Source organism: Aythya ferina (assembly GCF_964211825.1).
Source record: "Aythya ferina genome assembly, chromosome: 3".
Taxonomy (NCBI): Eukaryota; Metazoa; Chordata; class Aves; order Anseriformes; family Anatidae; genus Aythya; species Aythya ferina.
The window spans coordinates 49,677,197-49,696,912 of NC_140298.1; positions in this window are offsets into that span (position 1 = coordinate 49,677,197).

Consider the following 19,716-nt stretch of genomic DNA (forward strand, 5'->3'; position numbering starts at 1 on the left):
ATAGACTTGCTGCACCTTGTATGTGGCTTTAAGAGTAAGGGTTTCTTAAGGAGAAGGCATCTATCTTTGTGCTGAAGAATCCTGAGGGGGGGAAGTATTTACATAAATCCCTAGGGTTGGATTTAGACTTTTCTGTAGGGACCTAGTTTTTATTTGTGTGTGTTGAGGCAGCTTTCCTTCTCAAATGGATGTCGTCAAACAGCACAAAAACTAATGACAAATGACTTAACCTTCCTTTTTTTTTTTTTTTTTTTTAAACATTGAAATCTGGAAAATATTCTAAAAAGTTTTCTTTGGAAATAGTTCTGTAAAAAGTATTTTGAACCATGCAATATTTTTCTCTCAGCTATTCTGTTTGACAGAAGTCATTTCTGTGTCATGGCTTGACACTGTAAAATGCTAGGGCAGTTAGTGCCTACTAAGCAATGAAAGAATAACCAAGGGGTGGAGACCAACTAAACACTTTACAGAGGTAAGCAGAGAGGAGTTAATGCTGCAGTGTTTGTTAGTATAAACCTAATGATAAGCATTTGTTAGAAAAAAAAAAAAAGAAAAAAAGAAAAGAAAAAAAAAGGCTTGTTTCTCACCACTAAGTGCATAAACTGCCATGCCAACAACTGGAGTTAAAGCAAAATGAGGCAGCACTGACTGGTCCTTTCTTCTCCAGGGAAATGGTATGGTTGACTGTCAGGCTTGTGCTGCAGCCATTCATGAACAAATTAATATGGTTTAAGACACTGGGGAAAAAAGGAGCTGTAGAAGGATGCCCTGTCTTTATCAAAAAGCATCATAGAAGAACCCAATTCTGTTTGATTTTCTTTGTATTAGAGCCACTGTCTATATCAGCTATTTGAAGAGATTGCATAAGCCCTGTTTTCCCTGACATAGAATTTTTCACCATAAAAATCTGACCTTTCCTTAAACATAATGGATAGACACATCTCCCTCATTTGAATGATAAACCCAGACTGATTATGTTTTCTAAGTCTGCTCAATGTAGAATAGACCTCACTCGTTTATTCCAAATGCTACACTAGAAAATGAATTAAAATATGCCTGGCTTTTTTTTTTTTTTTTTTTTTTTGAGATGTATGTGCAAATATGAGGGATGGAGAAGTGGGGAATTGTCAGCTTTCCTCAACCATGTGCAACTGCAAGAAGTGAATACAGATTTATTTTTTAACAGGCATAATAAAGCAAACATGATATTTTCAAGAGAAGAATTAAGTTCCTGTGCCAAAGAGCTCTCAGTCCAAAATGCATGCATATCCACCTAACTGAGAGGGAGGGAGGGCTGACAGCATATTTGTTTAAATCTCTATTACGAAACACCGTTGAGCTGAAACATTATCAAATCAGTTTATTTTCTCAGAAATATGAGATTGATCAATCTAACACAGACCACACTGCAGAAGTTCGTTGTGTATTGGGGCTTCATCTCCAGGAGAATTTTGACTTTATGAAACAGATTTCTTGAAAAGGCTCTGCAGATGTTAAAGCCTCGTTACATGAGCTACTTAGATTATGAGACACCAGCCCTGCTAGGTCAAAGAGACTAGACGTGGGCACAAGAATTCCTGTCACCCAACTGTCCCCTGGATCAGGGGCTCTGTCCTCACTGCACTTATTACTGTGGTTAAGAGGAAAACAAAACAAAAACAAATTCAGCTGAATTCATTTCTTTGTTTGTGTAAAATGTATTTATGTAATGGGCAAGCTTTGGATTTATGCAAAAGACCAAAATATTTTTTAAACATTTACAGTAGAAACTGGTCTCTGGAGAGAGATATTTTTTGAGAGATATTTGTATATATGTTCACACCTCTAGTAGAGAGCTGTCCTAAGAAAAACCTTTCTGAAGGTTTTTAAAAACAGACATGCAGCTGCAAAACTGAGGAATCAATCCCGTCTACTGTCACGCAGAAATGAAGCTGTCATTCTATAAGGATAAGTATTCTGTTCCCACAACAACGAAAATCAGCCTTAAAAATCCAGCCAGGGTATCAGTTAGTAACAGTGGAGCACGAAAAAAAACAAAAACAAAAACACCACCTTTTAGTGGGATAACATATATGAGAAGGGAGAGCTCCATTCAACCCAATAAGCAAACAAATCTCTCAATTATAACAAACTATACATTATGTTCCTCACAGAAGGATCTTTCTTTCAGTGGCCAAAGATCAAATATTCCTTGGCTTACACGTCTTTGGAAATTTATCTCCTGTCTTTAATGCCACTTAAATATTCATGATGTTCTTGCAAAAATTACACTCTGGAACTTAAACCTATGCTTTAGAAAGAACAGCTGGAGGCAAGCACAGCAGCCTTCTTTGGAAGGGGAAGGCAGTGTTTTCCTAAACTGCTTTTCTAAGCACCAGTACAGGTCTGAGACTCCAACAGGGGGCAGATACTGCCAGGAGCGGGCTGCTTCAGCTTCTCCTCCCAGGCATCCCAGCTCTGCGTCAAACTGTTGCAGGCAACACCAAGGAACCCTTTAGATTGAAACCTGCTCTAGGTTATCATTCTTTTTGAAAGTGATAAACCAGAGGAGCTGAATAGCATTCCTAGATGCGTGTATGTGTTACAGATAAATGCATATGCAGAAAACCAGATAGACTGGATCTGTCTTACTTCTTAGTCGTTATCTCTGAAACTTAGTATTTACAGATGAACTATGTTCATGCTTTTGTTAGTCACTCATTTCATATAATTGAGTGCCTTGAAAATGTCTGGTTTTCTGATATGTAATAACTAATATTTAGCTTAGAGAAACTACAGTTCAGAAATTAGGATAGCCTTGGGTAACTAGATCAAAGGAAGATACCTTGGCATTAAATGCATCCAAAACAATGGAAAACATAAAGCATCTTTACAACTTGTTATTGGCTGGAATAAGTGACCTGGTTATACAAAAATAACGAATACATAGTATTGCAGCAACCCTTCATTCATTCCTGCACATGGAATTCCTTTTGCCACCACAGTACCTGATACATCTTCAGCTGTGATATAAATGCTTTGGAAAATTAGGAGAAAAAAAAAAAAAGAAAGAGGATGGGACAGTATCCCTTACTACCAGTTTGAGAGTCTCGAGATAGATTTAAAGAAGTTAAGAAAAACTCACATGGATGAGAAAGAATATGACCACTCAACAAAATTGTATATGGAGATAGGTTACTGGTTTTGATCAAATGACTGCCTGAATCCAGGTGAAGTGGAAGTCCAGTGGACAACTCACAAGCCAGAAGAGTTTGGAGTGGCCATGCAATAATAGGTAGCAACTCTTTACTCAATTGGATAATGACAGGACAAGGGGGGATGATTTTAAACTAAAAGACATTAAAGATAAAAAAGATTTAGATTAGAGATTAGGAGGAAATTCTTCACTCAGAGGGTGGTGAAGCATTGGCACATGTTGCCCAGAGAAGCTGTGGATGCCCCATCCCTGGAGGTGTTCAAGGCCAGGTTAGATGAGGCCCTCAGCAACCTCATCTAGTGGGTGGCATCCCTACCTATGGCAGGGGGGTTGGAAATAGATGATCTTTGAGGTCCCTTCCAACCCAAGTCACCCTAGGATTCTAGCTCAAGCCTTGCCCTCCAGCTTCAGGGACACGAGCTTCCTGAAGGCCAGAACTATCGGTAAAGATGGAGATGAAGAAGGGATTTCAGCACCTCAGGCTTTTACAGGTGCTTTGTCATCAGGTCCCATTCTGCAGACCCACAATCTTTCCTCATCTTCCATTTCCTGTGGCTGTACCTGCAGAAGTCCTTGCAGGGGTCTTGGCAGCCCCCACACTTTCACATTCCTCACCAGTTCTTGTTTATGACTAGGGGGTCTCTCTCCTCACCAGCTCCTTGGCTCACCCATTAGGAAACTGTCATCAGTGCACTCCAAGAAGTCATCCCTTTACAGTTAGCATAACTCTGAGCCAATGCACTGTCTTACATGCAGCCATGGAAAAAAAAAAAAAAAAAATCTTCTGCCATGAGAAGTGACAGATGAGTAGGGAGGGACCTTTTAAGCACAGATGCTCTTGTTGATTTTGCTTAATACCCCTGAAAGTATTTTTGTGAGCAGTCTAATGAATGGCTGTGACACACAGACATGCACGGAGGAAGAAAAACTGTCCAGATGTATTTCTTTCTCCCCAGCCCCAGCAGCTCCTCTGGAATGGAAAGCATAGCTCTGACCTACTTGCTTTCAGCAGACTGCAATTACAGTGCCTATCAATTTTCTGTAAAAATACAGATGTGAACAAATGGAAAACCTGAGTGGCTCAAACATGAACAGAATAAGAATGTTACTCTAGCCCCTATACCCCAGTCCTCACAAAGTTTTCCTTTTCCCAGACTGAAAAGGTAAACTGGGTGAAATAGAAACAGAACATCAAAGTAACTGTTCACTTTTTATTATGAAATATGGGCCATGTTTTGTAAACAAATAAGGTATATGATAGTATGTATCTGTCTACTGCTTATACTTCCATTCTTCCCCCCAAAAAAACATCTGCTTGCTTGCTGAGGAAGGAAAATTAAGAGTCATCTTTAGAATGTGAAAGATAATGACTTTTGATTTCGACCTCTCATTTGGTTTCTCACAGTGCATCTTCCACTACCCAGCTGGACACCCGGCTCAGCCCTTTGCCTCCAAAACTGGACATGGCACTCCAGCCCCAGTATCCTCAAATAAAAGGAAGCAGTCACTTCCTTCTTTCCAGCTGATACCAGTTTTGCTGGGACAACCCTTCTCTGCTGCCAGAGCTCACTCTCAGGACAATAACCAAGACTCCATAGAAAAGGCAGAAGGTGATAGATGAGATTGCTGATTTCTGGGTTAAGCCACTTAATATAGACCTTGATAACTTTTGGAAAAGAAATTCTTCTGATAATGACTTAAATTCTTGTTATTGCAGATACATTGGCTTTATTTTCTGATGAACCACTAGTAACATTATTTAGAAAAATAGGATTAGGAGATAAATATATTTGAAAATGCCACTACCATATATCTGTTTTTCATCTAGACTTGCTTTCCTGGGCACAGACTCATGTATATGTAGATACATATCCTAGGTTTTGGTTGGCTTCTTCACATGTTCTGAGATCATCAGTATCTAAACATGAGTTTAAAGGAAAAAAAAAAAAAAAAAAAAAAAAGATAAATCCAACCTACCTTTTCCGTTAAAAATTCTGCCAGCTTATTCAGGTTGTAGCTCACTTCATTATTTATGACATCTCCTATGCCTTATAAATTACTACCAAGTGTAGTAAAAAAACAGATGGTACTCTTTCTTTGTCCAATGCAACATTCCCATTGAAAGCTTCTTGGAAAGTATGTCTTAAAATAACAACTTTTTGTGAATAGCACAATGTCATTACACACAACTGAGTTACATTTCTTACAAGCTGATTACAAACAGTCTCAGATGAGATCTCTTCATGACACTGTTGATTTTAGGGCTCTTTATGGTTCAATATAAACCAAAACAGGAAGGCATAATCATGCCTTTCAAAGCTATTTGAAAAATACATTAGCATACATACTACAGCTTAAGCCTGTCAGCTTTGTCTGCAGTCACTGCATTTATTTGTTAGTTTTACCCAGTTGTAAAGGAAAGACAAGTGATAAATTAAGATTATAGCACGTCTGTTTCCACAGAGATTGGATAAAATATAGCATTTTAGTTAATGCAGTAAACAGCTTAAATGGTGAAGAGTGATTTTTTTTCTAAATATATTTTGCCTGAATAGCTGATATAGACAGATGCTTAGGAACATGAATTGTTTGGTTGTTGTATTTTTTTTTTCTCTAGTTTGCAATGGCGGTAGTTACTTCTCCCTCAAGCCATACATACTTAGCAAAAGGAATGAGACTAAATTATGTGATTAAAACCACAATATTCCACACCCATTGACCTTCCCCTCCTAGACTGGCAAAAGTGATGAGGTAAAATCAGAAGTACTAGTATTGTAATGAAGCACATCTCAAAGTTCAGTGTTGCAGACTATCCTTCCAGTAAAAAATGCCTCAAAAAGCCACACAGATAATTATTTCAGCATCATTTCACTTAGGTGACATACACCAAAGCCAACTGCGTGTAACAGGACAGGGTTATGCTAAAAGTAGTTAAACAGAGTTACCTATGAGAAAATGAAAATAAAACTTACATCTGAATCCCACCCAAATCCTAATCCAGCTGCCGCAGTGCCTGCTCCCTGAGCTTCCACCCCAAAAGGAGAGGGGTTGCCAGCCTCCCAGGGCTCCCACCAAGGGCAAAGGCAGGAAAGAGGCCCAGTGCCTTAGTGGGGCCTTAATATTCCCCAGGGCCACTTGGTATTCGTTTGGTAGCACCCCTTAGCAACACTTAGAAAGGAAAGCTGTGTTTATCTGGTGGATATTAGCAGCATAATGTAGGCAATTAAGTAATAATCACCTCAGAAATGTGCCCTTACCCTAGAGCTGGAGAAAGAACAGGGGATTGAAGGCTGGGGCAATTATCTCACTGCTAGCTTCAGGGAACCAAGCACCAAATAAGCATTCCTATCAAAGCCAGCAAATAATTTGGCCAATTACCTATTCCCACATCCCCATCAAAGTTTTGTGATTGAAGATTGAAAACATTTGCACTTAGCCTTCAGCTTAGTATTTAGAGCTCCACATAGGAGGTGCCTCTGCATTAAAAATTTATCCGTGAATTACTGCTTAGTGTCAATACAAATCTCTGTGAGTGGGGACATGCAGGAAACACTATTATTCTGTGATCACAAACCATCTTTTGTACATATAAGCACAGTGTGTGCCAGGGACTGAATTGCACTTTTGGGTCAAGCTCACACTCGCCCCATGATGTCTTCGTCTTGTTTAAGTAGATTTAAAACTAATGCGGCTGCAATGGTGTCAGCAAAGGCCAGTTTTCAGGAAAATTAGGTTGTGAGTGAGTTAACTAAGGGAACTCAAGGCCAGATTTTTGCCTTTGTTGCTGTTGGCAGCACATGAGAAAGCAACATAATCTCTAAACTCAATGTCTTTCTTTTTCTTTCTCTCTCTCTCTTTCAGGAAAGAAAAGGTAAACCAATCGCTTTTAATACAGTATCTGAGGGACAGACTTTTCAAAGACGGAGTTTGTACTAGGACTGCAGACAGCAGACACATGCCAGCTGTCAGTCCTGGCTCTTCACTTGCTGTGGACACTAAGAACTTGCCACCGGTGGCTGCTGATTTCCTGTAGCCCACAGACCTGAGGGTCCTGGGCTTCACAACAATGAATTAATTTCTGAGATAAGTTGAGATTTACTTCTCAACTACAGAACTTTACATGGAAGTACAAAAAAGTGCCAAGAGCTACAGTGGCGAGATGGCTTAATTGGCACTGTAGGCCCCAAAGCCTAAAGCTGTGGCTCTCAAAGACTGTGCAAGTAACACCAAACAGCCAACAGGAGCTATAGGCAGCACCACCTTTCTGCTTGGTTTCTCAAAAAACTCAGCTATGAAAGCACTCAGAAAGGTGGCAGCTCAGGAATCACTCCATTTTCCACACAAGGGGGCTAAGCCCACATATATTTCATAGCCATGGCATATTTTAACAAACAGAACTTTTTATCACTTTCATATAAAAGAAAAAAAAAAAAAGTGAAGAAAAGACTAAACAACCTAATATGAATCCTGCTTCTTTGTACCCACCTTACCTTATCTTCATTAGAAACACTGTCATGAGTCTCTGAGGGTTTATGCATGTTAATCATTCCTTTCAGTTCACCCAGAACTCTAGGTGTTCTCCTTGAAGTTGGTGATATTTAAAAGCCAGTCTGCTAAGCAATTAATCTCAGAGGCTTTATATTTCCAGTTTTTCTCTTATGCTGCAAATACTGAAGGATGGAAGTATGACAGTAATTATGACCTCTGTCTGCTTGGAGATATTTTTAGTTTTATCGCAATGACATACTTCAGTCCAGGGTTAGCAGTCTATGTCAAAGTATATACAGAATTTTTCATGTCTAGGCACTTAATCACTCTGCAAGCAACTAGTTAGAGTCTTAACAGGTAATTTAGGGAAATAAATGAGGAAAATTTAAGACAAACCTTAATTTATCACTATTGTCAGCTAGTCACACAGCCAATTTTAACAACCTGTCTTATGCCATTAAATATATGTGTATATATAAAGTTGATACAAAATACCTGTAGCTGATCAAAGAATCCAAACTCTAAATAAACATCAGCAACTGCCAGGGATGCTCCCCTAACAGAAACAGCTGCTGGGAAGAAAGAGATCATTTTTTTTCATTTAGGAAACACAACCCCTCAAAAATCCATGTATCAGGTGTGCAGAGTGAAGAGTCTAGTCTTTCCATAGAAAGAAGTGAATTCCATCTCAGCCAAGAGTCCACTGAAACTTACAATACAGTGGCTTTCTGTCTGTATTTACTTAATGGTTCTGCATGTTAGAAATAATCTTTACTAATCTGTTTTAAGTTTCTCACTAGTTTGCATGCCTCACATAATCTGCATCAGATGCTTAGGTTGCCATCCATGGCAGCTTTTGTAACTGTGGAAAGTTAAGATAAAAAGGCTTCCTGTTTATGTTAGCAGAAGGCTTTATCCTGCAAATAAAACTTTGTACACAGTTCAAATATAATGAGGTATGAAATCACATAATTCAATGAATGCTTACTAAAAATGACCAGAGCAGCCCTTTCTCCAGTTATTTGAATCATTGAAGTAGGTTTCTAATGAGTACCTTTCCTTTATCCATCTGGCTTTATTATGCAGGAAACAGAGCAACTTTTCAGACCTTATCTTCCTTGCTCTTTACTCACACACAGCCCTTGCCTTCCTCTCCACCAGAGAGGAAGATCCTAAACACCAACATACAGTGGAAGCATGGAAGAACCCAAGAGGTGTGCTTACCAAAGTCACAGAATTGCTGGTATGATCTTCTTATGCCTATCCCTGTTTTTGGTAGAGGGTGTCACTCGGGTTTAGTCTTACTAAACTTGAGAGCCGCACAGCTCGGCAGCTGGAGGCATGCTGCAGCACACCGCCACCGTCTCATGGAGCTGCAGCCACGCCCCGCCTCAGCCCTTGGTGGGGCAGTGACACAGCTGCAGGTGAGCCCAGCCACCCTGCTGGAAGTGATTCAAAGATATGTAGGAGGGATGGCAATATAAAAATGCTAACATGCTTTCAGATTTTGAGAAAAGTCTTCAGAAGTGGGGTAAAAAAAAAAATAAAAACAGAATGAACAGCCCAAATCCAACTACAAACTGTATTTAATAAATTTGAGGCCTCATTATTATATTGATTGACGTAAAATGTGCAAATCTGGAATGACAGAATGACAGTCCAGCACCTGCCTTAGCCAGCTTAGCTTCCAAAAAGCCACACCAAAGAGTCCGCAATCTTTGTTAGTTTACTGACAAAGCAAAGACCTACGAAGAACCTCTGAATGCTCTCAGGACAGCTGTAAGTCTCAGAAAAAGCAAGACCTCCCTAGTCCTGTCACACAAGCAGTAACACAAAAGGCAAGGCAATACATTTCACGGGAAGGGTAAGATTAATTAATACTACAGTCACCCCAATACAGGGGGGAAAGAAAAAAATTAGCCATTAAAAATCAAAATAGGATATAGAATCTGTACATTGTCCTGTTGGATACTCCTATGTGTGACACGAGTGAAAGAGCCTGATGCTCTCTCGGATCCAAAGTGGTATTGGGGCAAGCCAGCTGCTTTGCACAATGCTCACCTGCATAAAAATTATTCATCTGAGGGTTCCTTCTCCTTTTCACCTGGTCTCCACAGCCTCAAACAACTGTTTGGCTGAAAAATCTCGCTTTGAAAGTGCTCCCCAGGCCCTGCCAGAGCTTAACATCCTACCTCCAACGTACACCCAAGATGCAGCTTTAATTCAGACAGCTGGGGAAGAATAACAGCAACATCCACACAGAGCTGATGTTACAAATTAAATTACAAAAGAAGAAAATAAAAGAGAAAGAACAAAGTTGTGAGAGAGTCATCAAAAAAGACAACTACCCATTCACTTCAGTGCAAACTGAGAGACTTCGCTGAAGTGTATAGACTGCAAATATCCATGTCTACAATGGAAAGGAGCCAAAACCCAGAATGTTTGTGTCAAACAACCCTTTGACTGTCAGGGGAGGCTTGAGAGGGATCAGACCTGATTGCTACAGTGCTAGAAGATAGAGTCAGAGATGGTCTTCTGGTTTGTATGCCCTCAAAATTTCACAGCTATTAGTACTCCCAGGTGACTTCAGTTTCAAGACTGCCAGACTTTATTAGAAGAGGAGCTATTCTTACCAGCTTCTTATTTCAAAACAAAAGTGTTTTTTTGTTTTCTTGTTTTTGTTTTTTGTTTTTTGTTTGTTTGTTTGTTTTTTATAAAAATGCAGTATTCCTGAAACATATGATTTGAGCCAAACCCTCCATATAAATCCAACATGATTTGATCTCAGTGTTGTCTATTTATTTTGTCTGTACTACTGACAAAGCTGAAAGAACCAGTTTTTGCCCTGCAGTAGTGGATAATCTCTGGAGGCCTTAACAATATATCATCTATTTCTGTATCTTAATCCTGTGTGAGGCCACACAGCCACCAAAACAGGGCACCTCAGCCCCCTTGTATCTTAGTGAATGTTACAAATTGTTAGTGCTGGCATCTGAAGCTGCAAACTGCCCAGAAACACAGTGATGAATAACATGAATACACTGAAGGTGGAAATATTTTCAGTGTCGACTCCAGTGTTTGTGATAAGGGATGTAGCAGCAGACACCGCTTCTTCACCTTCTCTTGCCCAAAGACAAAGGGGAGGGTGATGGCTGTGCAGACACAAGCAGAAGCAGACACAACACATCTTCCAGCCATTATGTTCCATAGCCAAGCAGTACAAGAAGACTGCCACCCCACCCCACCCTACGCCACCCTATACCACTGCCATCATGTTTAATAAAACATCTTGTTTTATTTTATTTGTTTTTAAACCGGTTATCTTTATCGCCCTGAGGTCTGCTTAAAAATGCTTCTGTTGATGAGGCTAAAAGAAGAGTGTACACATAGTGCTGATGATAAAGAGGTTGTACCTCCTGGATTACAAATTTAATTTAGCAAGTCTGAATTCCACTGATCTGGATTCACTGAGTGTAACCTAATCAAGTGAAAATTGTTACCTTGGGGCTATGAATGATACATGTATGATATGAAGATACCATTTCATTTTATCAGATGAGGTCTTTAAATGTAAATTGTATGTTTATGCTTGCGAAGAGATGAATAAAAATTGCAGAGATCATCTGAAACAAGTACCAAGATGTTTGTCACAGCTACCATTAGGTAGGTTATATATAACATACACTGCAGAAAAATATTTGCATTACAGTATTTTCATGGCCATGTTAGGACTGTTTAGAGGTGTTTTTTTTTTTGTTTGTTTGTTTGTTTGTTTTTTAATTTTAATTTTAATTTTAATTTTATTTTTATTTATTTTTATTTTTATTTTTTTTTATCCTCGAGTGACAGCATCAGGCCAACAGGGTCTCAACTGTGTCAAAAATGCTATAAAAGTGCCTTGAGCAGAAAAAAACCTGATCTTATGGGCCATTCTAGATCTAGAACAAAGTGTTGGCTTTGTCTTTTTAAAAGCCCTAGGATGAGTTGCTGATTTGGGATCTGTTGTGTGTTGTGCAGAAACAAAACAAGGGACAGAATTGTGCAATGAATTGAGCCAGGAGCACCAGACACTGGTGCTCCAAGTGTTCCACAGAACAGCAGAACCCCAAGTGCAAGATTTAGGTTATTACAGAGCTGGAAGTACATGCTAAAGCTTAGTGAAAAAAAAAACAAACAAACAAACTTCTTTTTTCCAAAGCATTAGATAAATCTCGGCACTGGGGATATATCCCCATGCTAGTTGTGACAAACTGTTCAACGCCAACAAGCTGCCCTGCAGTATTAATGGATGGGAATGTGCTATTTATAATACCTGCTTCAGTAAAATCTATAAAGCAAAGTTTAGAAAGGAATACCACACTCTGCTTCACTCTGAAAGTGAAGGTTTCTAATTTTGTATTTTTTTTCTCTTTTATATTTAAAAAATAACAATTTAAAAGATATAATTTATTGGTTCAGATTTCTGTCCAGCATTAATGATACACTTTTGGAGAATAAATACAGGTAAGATCAGGTCAGCCCCTTTATTCATAAACCTCGTTACTCAAAGGTTTATAATATAGGTGTAATAGATATTTGTGATAGATACTGTGCTGAAATTTGGGTAGAAGAACTCAGCTAGGAGATACTTTTTGATCACTTAAAAAAAGAACATCAAGAAAAAAGAATTACTTAATCTTCAAGTTGTATTTGGTGAACATTAATTTTCTTCTGTTTTCTTGGCAATTCACTGTGTATGAGCAATGTGTTTTCACCTGATTTTCCTTCCTGAAGTCTGGTATCCGGGAACGTGCCTAAAACGTTCTGGTTTGAAAATATTACATTTAGCAAGCAGGCAGACAAAGACTTACACTTAAGTTTTGCAGTTAAAATAACAAACTCCCGAGTGATGAGTATGGATGGTAACCCAGCACAAGAGCTGAGAGCAGAAAGACCAGTTGTGTATTTGGAAAGAATTGTTTCCTCCTTTCTGAGAGCTGGGCAGTACTTGGAGCTTCAGCATTCAGCATGGCTGTGGAGCAGAGAGCCTCGCTTCATGCCACGAGGTCTGTGTCTGTCAGCCTGTAGCCAGTAGGCCAGAGCAGGGTCAGGCTCATAACACAGGAACCCGGCATGGGAAAGGAGCCTGGACAAGCACTGAGCAGGCACCAGACTCTCAGGAGTCAGAGCAAACCCCAAAGGCTCAAAGTGTGGCAGAAGCTGTGCAAAGGAGGACTTCAGAAGAGACTTGCTGCAGCTGGGTCTGCAGTGCGAATGTTACCAGGAGCACCTCTACCACATCTCCAGCAGAGCTGTAGCCTGTTAGCTTGTTAGTCACTTTCTGGTTAGGAGATCTCAGAGGTCCCAGCTCTGCTGCTCCTCACTTCTGTGCTGCCTGCTGTGCCAGACAGGCATGCTGCTTCCCTGCAAGGCTCTGGGAGTCAAGTGGGAGGAAGGTCACCTCCTGTGGCCCTTTAAGTGCCCAAGAGCAGCAATTAGTCATGCTGCTGGCAGAATTCAGCCAGGCTTCAATCCTTAATGCATTTCATTTTTATTTTTATTTATCCATTATGAATACAGGCAAGAGTCCCATGTGACTTTCAAATATAATTTTGAAGTCTCGTGCATCCTCTTCAGCAAGTCTCTGCCACGCTAGGACATACCAGAAAAATGGCATATGACCAAATTAAAATAATAGACAAAGCAAAAGTTGTGTTTACCCAGAGTCCTCAGGTGCTCCTTTTACACTGCTAACATTGCTTCCATTAGGAAGCCAGTTGTGCTACTTTATGATGCAACCCAAACTTTAGGTAGACATCCCAGGATTTTAGTAATGTTTCATGATATGTATATGTACACATGTGAATGACTGGTTCAGAGCAAATTTCTTGTTCTGAGTGTATGTTTACTGCTGGTTCTAATAATAATAGAAGTCTAGGGACCATTGGTAATGAATAAAATGAGGGTCCTGCTTGCTGAGTGAACATCAGATCTGAACCAGTATCCTGCCTGGAGAAGCTGTCTTAATTTGACTCCCCACTCGTAAGATGTATGTAACATGTACTCTTCTTAACCAAGAGACTTGCTAACATCTGTCAATAACCTATTGTAAACAGGGAAAGAGCACTTCTGCGTCTGCATGGAAACAGCTAACACAGCAGTAGCATTTGTAATGGACACAGACAGAGTACTCATAGTACTCCTGGGTTTTGGTTTATGGATACCACAGCTGGGTAGTACAAAGTTTTCAGCTCTCCTTTGGAAACTGTTTTGCCATTCCCTAGGAACCCTCTACCATGAAGCTGTACACATATTTATGAAGTATCAGTAATAGCTCTGCAGATGCAAACAGGTCTGTAGGAGAGCTGCTGTGCATGCTAGTCACATTCCTCTTCTATATATTTTTATACTGATGGATAGGCAAAGTGTAGTATAAATATATGCAGTGTCTCTCTTTCGCTGACCCACCAGTGAAAACACCAATACAGAATGAGCTGTGAAAAAATATCTTTAAAATTTGGTATAGATTAAGGTTATATTGATTGTCTATTACTTAATTCATGGTTCTACAGGAGTCATTATTATGCGTAAGGACAATAGCCACATGGAGTGGGAGGAGTGAGCAGAATGTGAGCTATAAAAATCAGTAAGCTCTCCTAAACTAACTGCTGTGGTGTCAGGTGAACTGAAGTAGTGAAAAGTCTGATGAGCTATGGGGTTGATGCAAATTGCCACTTAGGTTTGACAAAGCTCTAAATGCTGGATTTTCTACAACTACAAGTTAGATTTGCAGGTAAATATAACTGTAAATGTTTCTTTCTTAAATAGTGCTCACACATTATTTTGACTGAATGTGATAGCTACGGAAGACTTGCATAATTATCACAGAAAATACAGGATAATGTAATTGCTCTTAAAGCAAGTCAAATGTGAAAAATACCTAATATAAGCTTAATTTCTGACAATTTTGTTGCAATTACTGGTATGGATTTAGAAAATATCTCCTCAAATTAGAATTGCTTTAGCCTCTCTGTTCAACTCTAAAACGTTTTCTGTGATAGCTTCTTTTCATATTTTAATTGATTGGTAAATTAACACAAGCTGTAACTGAGATTACACTGCAGAATGATGAAATCAGAAGAATTAAATTCTTAGAGCAAGCATGCTAGGTTTACTGGATTTTGAAGCTTGGCTCCTTACTTTTAGCATGTCTAGTGTGTAACATCAAAGATTGACTCTGGGCTTGTCTCACAGACAATTTTAGGAGCAGACTTGAGGCACCTCTCTGGAGTTGTGTCACTGACCAGTTGGTGTCTCTCAGGGGTCTGTCTTGGGACAGGTGCTGTTTAATATCTTTATCAGTGACATAGTGGGATCTAGTGCACCTTCTGTAAGTTTGCAGGTGACACCAAGCAGACTGGTGCAGTCAATACCACAGAAGGAAGGGATGCCATCCAAAGTTGACCTAGGCAAGCTTGAGACACCTATCACAAACAACAGAGCCACTGAAGTCTCAGAGAGACACTTAAGCTGGGATTGTTTTCCCAGAGGCTAGTTCATCTTTTTTAAACATGCTACTGTTTCCTGAACAAGACAAATATAAATCAATCAATCAATCTCAGCCCCAAATCCTGCTTTTATTTTCTTTCCATTGTTTTCTAAAAGAAGGACAAACAGAGGCATTCTTCCTTGTTGGTTTGATTTTGCTAAGACTTTGACTGACTAGGTGCCAACTTTGCACAAAATGTTCCCTGGGCCTGTGTGTCAAGGTGTAACCTATCTACCCAGCCTCAGGAGTTCTGTTATGGAATAGGATTAAAAATACATTAACAGGCAGCAACTAAAGGAAAAAATCCAATTTACGAACTGAGTGAGGGTGTGCTTAATGCAATGCACAGAGAAGTGACTCCTTACTCTGCTAGCCAGCTGTCTGTGCCTACATTTACTCTGGGACCATTTCAAAATTAACATAAAATCCTTTTGATTTCCAATGGCACAATTAGTGCAACAGGGAGGGAACTTCCTTGTATGCACTGACGGTGTTTGTGTAGGCAGCCATTTAAAAGAGAAACAAACATCCGCAATGCCAGTGGAAACACCTGCCAATCTCCAGCAAGACGGGGAATGTACAGTCTGCCCATATTATTTTGGAAGGCAGCCAACATCTTCGTCCCACACCAACATCTCACTGTGCTGCCAGCTCACAGGACATTTGAAGTGTTGCAGTCAAGTCTCATGAGTCAAAATATATCATTAATAACACAGAACATTCTGAGAAGAGACCTGATCCGCTACCATGATGGCAGGGAATGTGGGAAACCAGGCCTAAGGCAGTCAGATATCCTTGGATCTTTACTACAAGGATACTGTGATGGGGGAGGGGGAAATAAAATTTGTTGTAATCAAAATAGAAACTGCAAATATTTACAGTGAATTATTCATAATCACATAGCACTGCATGGTCTGTCTCACTACAGTTTTTCAAGCAGGCACCTTTTCCCATTGCTCTGCTAATGGACCAGATTTCTAGAAGGTTGCAATTTTGAGTTGCTCTGAATTATCTCAAGTGCTACCTGAATTATCTGAAGTGAGAGCTCTTTCCTTACATTATCAATTCACTCTGATATCCAACCCAATTTATAATCTCTTACTTCTGATACACCTTCTTGTCCTGCAGTTCATTCCCCACAATGATAATTCACAACATACTTTATAAGCGAGTTGGAATCAGTATAATTTAGGGATGAGTTTGTGCCTCTTAACAGCTGTGATAAAATATTTTTATTTTTTTTTATGAAGTGGAGTATGAATTTTAGTTTGTATAACAGGTCTTTAATGAGTACAGTAAAAAAAGTATTCCTGAACCCAGTTGCATTACAACAGCTGATACCTCTATTTACTGTAATTACTCAGAAAAATAAAGCTTTTGATCACCACCCATTGACCTGGCTACTGTTAGTGGCTCTGTCTCATGCAGAGTCTCACCAGAGATTTTTCTTTGTGTTTTTCAAATTGACCTGAATTTTCATATCCATAAATAACTGCAAGTACAGATTTGCTAGTAAGAAGGACTCAGGGCACATTTTATTCAGCTCAGATATCTAATTTCTAGGCTTACAACTGAGAATTGTATTGTTAGGAATTACTTATGAGTTGTATAGAATATGCTCAGTTAAATACATATAGATACGTATTTTTCTGGACAGTTTTTTGTTCCAGAAAATTACTATAAAATTTACACACTGCTTAAAAAATCCCCCAAATTCTAGACTTGATTTCATTGTTTTACTTACTCTCAATACATTTTGTAACTTTTGGAATCCTAAGGATATTTTTTGTTAATGTATTATTTTATATAATTTAATTTTAAACCATATTGAAATGCTTTCACAGCTATGTATCAAAAATCACATACTGTGTGGCACAACCTTACTGACGTGTTTCATTGTGACCTGTGTTGAGAGTAGGACAAGCAGCAAGAAGGGAAAGACAGACCCATTTTTAGCAGAGGTTGTAATTAAACATAGAAATACACTAAAACAGAAAACCCTCTATTTTCCTAAGTCCTTAAATGAAAATTGTTGATATACATGGAATGGGGTTAGATGGTCTCATCAAACTTGCTAACATCAAACTGAGTGACAGCCTCTGTATGTCCTCTCTGTCCTCTTTATCCTTTGGAGTGCCCTAAAAGGGACAGTGCTGTCCCATCTCCCACTTGTCCTTTATTTTGCTGGTCAGCTTCAGCAGCCAGCAAAGCATGACTAAAAATGCTTCATACAGAGAAGCCCAACGAAAATCAACCCAAGTGCAGATGAATTCTTTGTAATACCTGACTTCAAATTAAACATCCAGCAGCATGTGGAGAGCATGGGATTAATTCAGGCTCAGAGCAGAAGTGGAGAAATTTCAGATGAGTTTAAAAAATCATTTGAACTAATGCTGTTCGCAATTGATCTAAATTAACTCTAATGATTTGTTGTTAATCTACTCTGGCCAGAACCAATATTTGCTGCAAAGGGAATTAATAAGCTTTTTTGTTCTGTTTCTTTGCTGAAAGAAGCCTTGTGGCATGACAGGTGGAGACTTTTCTGGACTCCTTCTCTCCTTGTCTTTTCTGGTCTGCTCCTGCTGAAGAATTTTGAATTTTGCATTTTGCTAATGGGGCCTCCAGTAAGGCCAGCAATACCAAGCTGCTGACTGTTAGCTAAGAGATCATTCATACAGGGAGTCAAGATACCTGGGCTGCTTTAACAGGCTCCCTGCTTGAACCTGGGCATATACTGCCTCTCATCTTCCTCCTTGCAAGACTCTAGGGGAAATTCCAGCATAACTCTAATAGGAATTAGAAATTTCAGTTTGCATTGGTGTCTGGGGTATTAATATTTGATCATGGCTGCACCTCCTGTAAGTGCAGAGGGAAGTTGATGGAAAAGTTGACAGATGTTTACTGCAAATCCTCATGGTGTGTCCTAGATTAGCAGAAAGGCTTGACACATTGATGTTTAAGTCTCTTCTCATGAATGTTTCATCACTAGCAGTAATAAGCCTTCGTATGTCAATAATTTTCTACTTGATCCCTCTGATTTTCTTCCAAATTAAGTCATATTCTCACTTGCACTATCACCTAAATGCCAGAAGCACAAAGCCATTCAGGCATATCTGTGCTGACCGTCACACCACAAGCCTTTAAGACATCCAGGTTTTGCTGAAGAACTGATGAATACGTGCTAGGTGAATAAACTCAGCAGACGGATAGGTGCTCAGGGAAGGAACACAGGGCAAGCAGGTGTGGTGAGCATTGAGGATGCCCAACTGACCCTGCAGAGAAGCCTTGGAGAGGCACATGTGGGTGAAGCTTCACGAGGCTCTCAAATACTCACAAATGAGTGCCTACATGGGCCTGGATTCCAAACTCAAGTCTAAGAAGGGAAAGTATACCTCTAAGCCTCAGGTTGAAATATAAATGTTTATATATTCACTGAACAGACAGTTGTACCTGCTGTGACCAGCCCTACTGCAGACCATCTCTGTAGAGTGAGAGACCCATCCTAGATCAAGCTTTCAGGACCCGAGCAGAAGTTTTCCCGCAGTTTTCCACCTCCTGGGTTGTTACAGCCACAGGTAATAGATAATCTTTATGCTCACAGGCCACCCAGTGCCCAACCCATCTCACAGGGAGGAATAAGTTGTGATTCTCATCATAAATAAGCTGAAAGACTCTATGAAAATCTAACTTATTATCCACTATACAGATAGGTGTAAAAGTACACTTATTTTCTCATACGTAGCCCTTGTTCCAGTAATGACTCTATCCAGCCATGTGATACAACATTTCCCTAATATAACTTAATATGTTAGGGATGCAAGTAAGTTGTATAATAATTGCAGACACGAGCAAGAAGTATGCACCTGTGATTTTAACTTCCTTTCTGGGTCCGACCAGTACATGAACTGTTCCCTGAGCATCTTTTAATTCAAAATTACCTACTTATCTGGAGAAATCTCTGAAATTACTTGGATAAAATGAGAATGGATTTTACTCCTGACATAAAACTATATCTTTCTCTGTTTTTTTTTTTTTTTTTTTTTTTTTTTTTTTTTCCCTGAGCTTTAAAAAAAGAAAATATGCATATGATTCTGCACTTTTGGGCTTCATCTAGGAAATAATTAAATCTTCACAAAATTATATGTCTGTATGATTGTAGGTCTAGTTGCTATAAAAATAAACAAAAAATCTTGAACCTAAGTCTATCCATATAATTTTTTTTTAGGCAAAAATCCTCCAAAGGAATAAAGAAAGTAATTGAGAACTATTTTGAAGAAAAAATTGAACTCTAATTGCCACAAGACCCAGTCCATAGGTTTTGATTATGGAATACCATACTTTTTAGTCCTAAAGTTTTATTTTTATTTTAAATTTGTAGTCTTTCCTTAAAAAAAAAAAAAATTCCTTTTTTATTTATTTCTTTTTTTGTGACAAATATGTGTGATGCTCAGAGTACTGCTGTTTCTATGATGTCTCAGATGAGTCTGATTACTTTTTGGTGTTT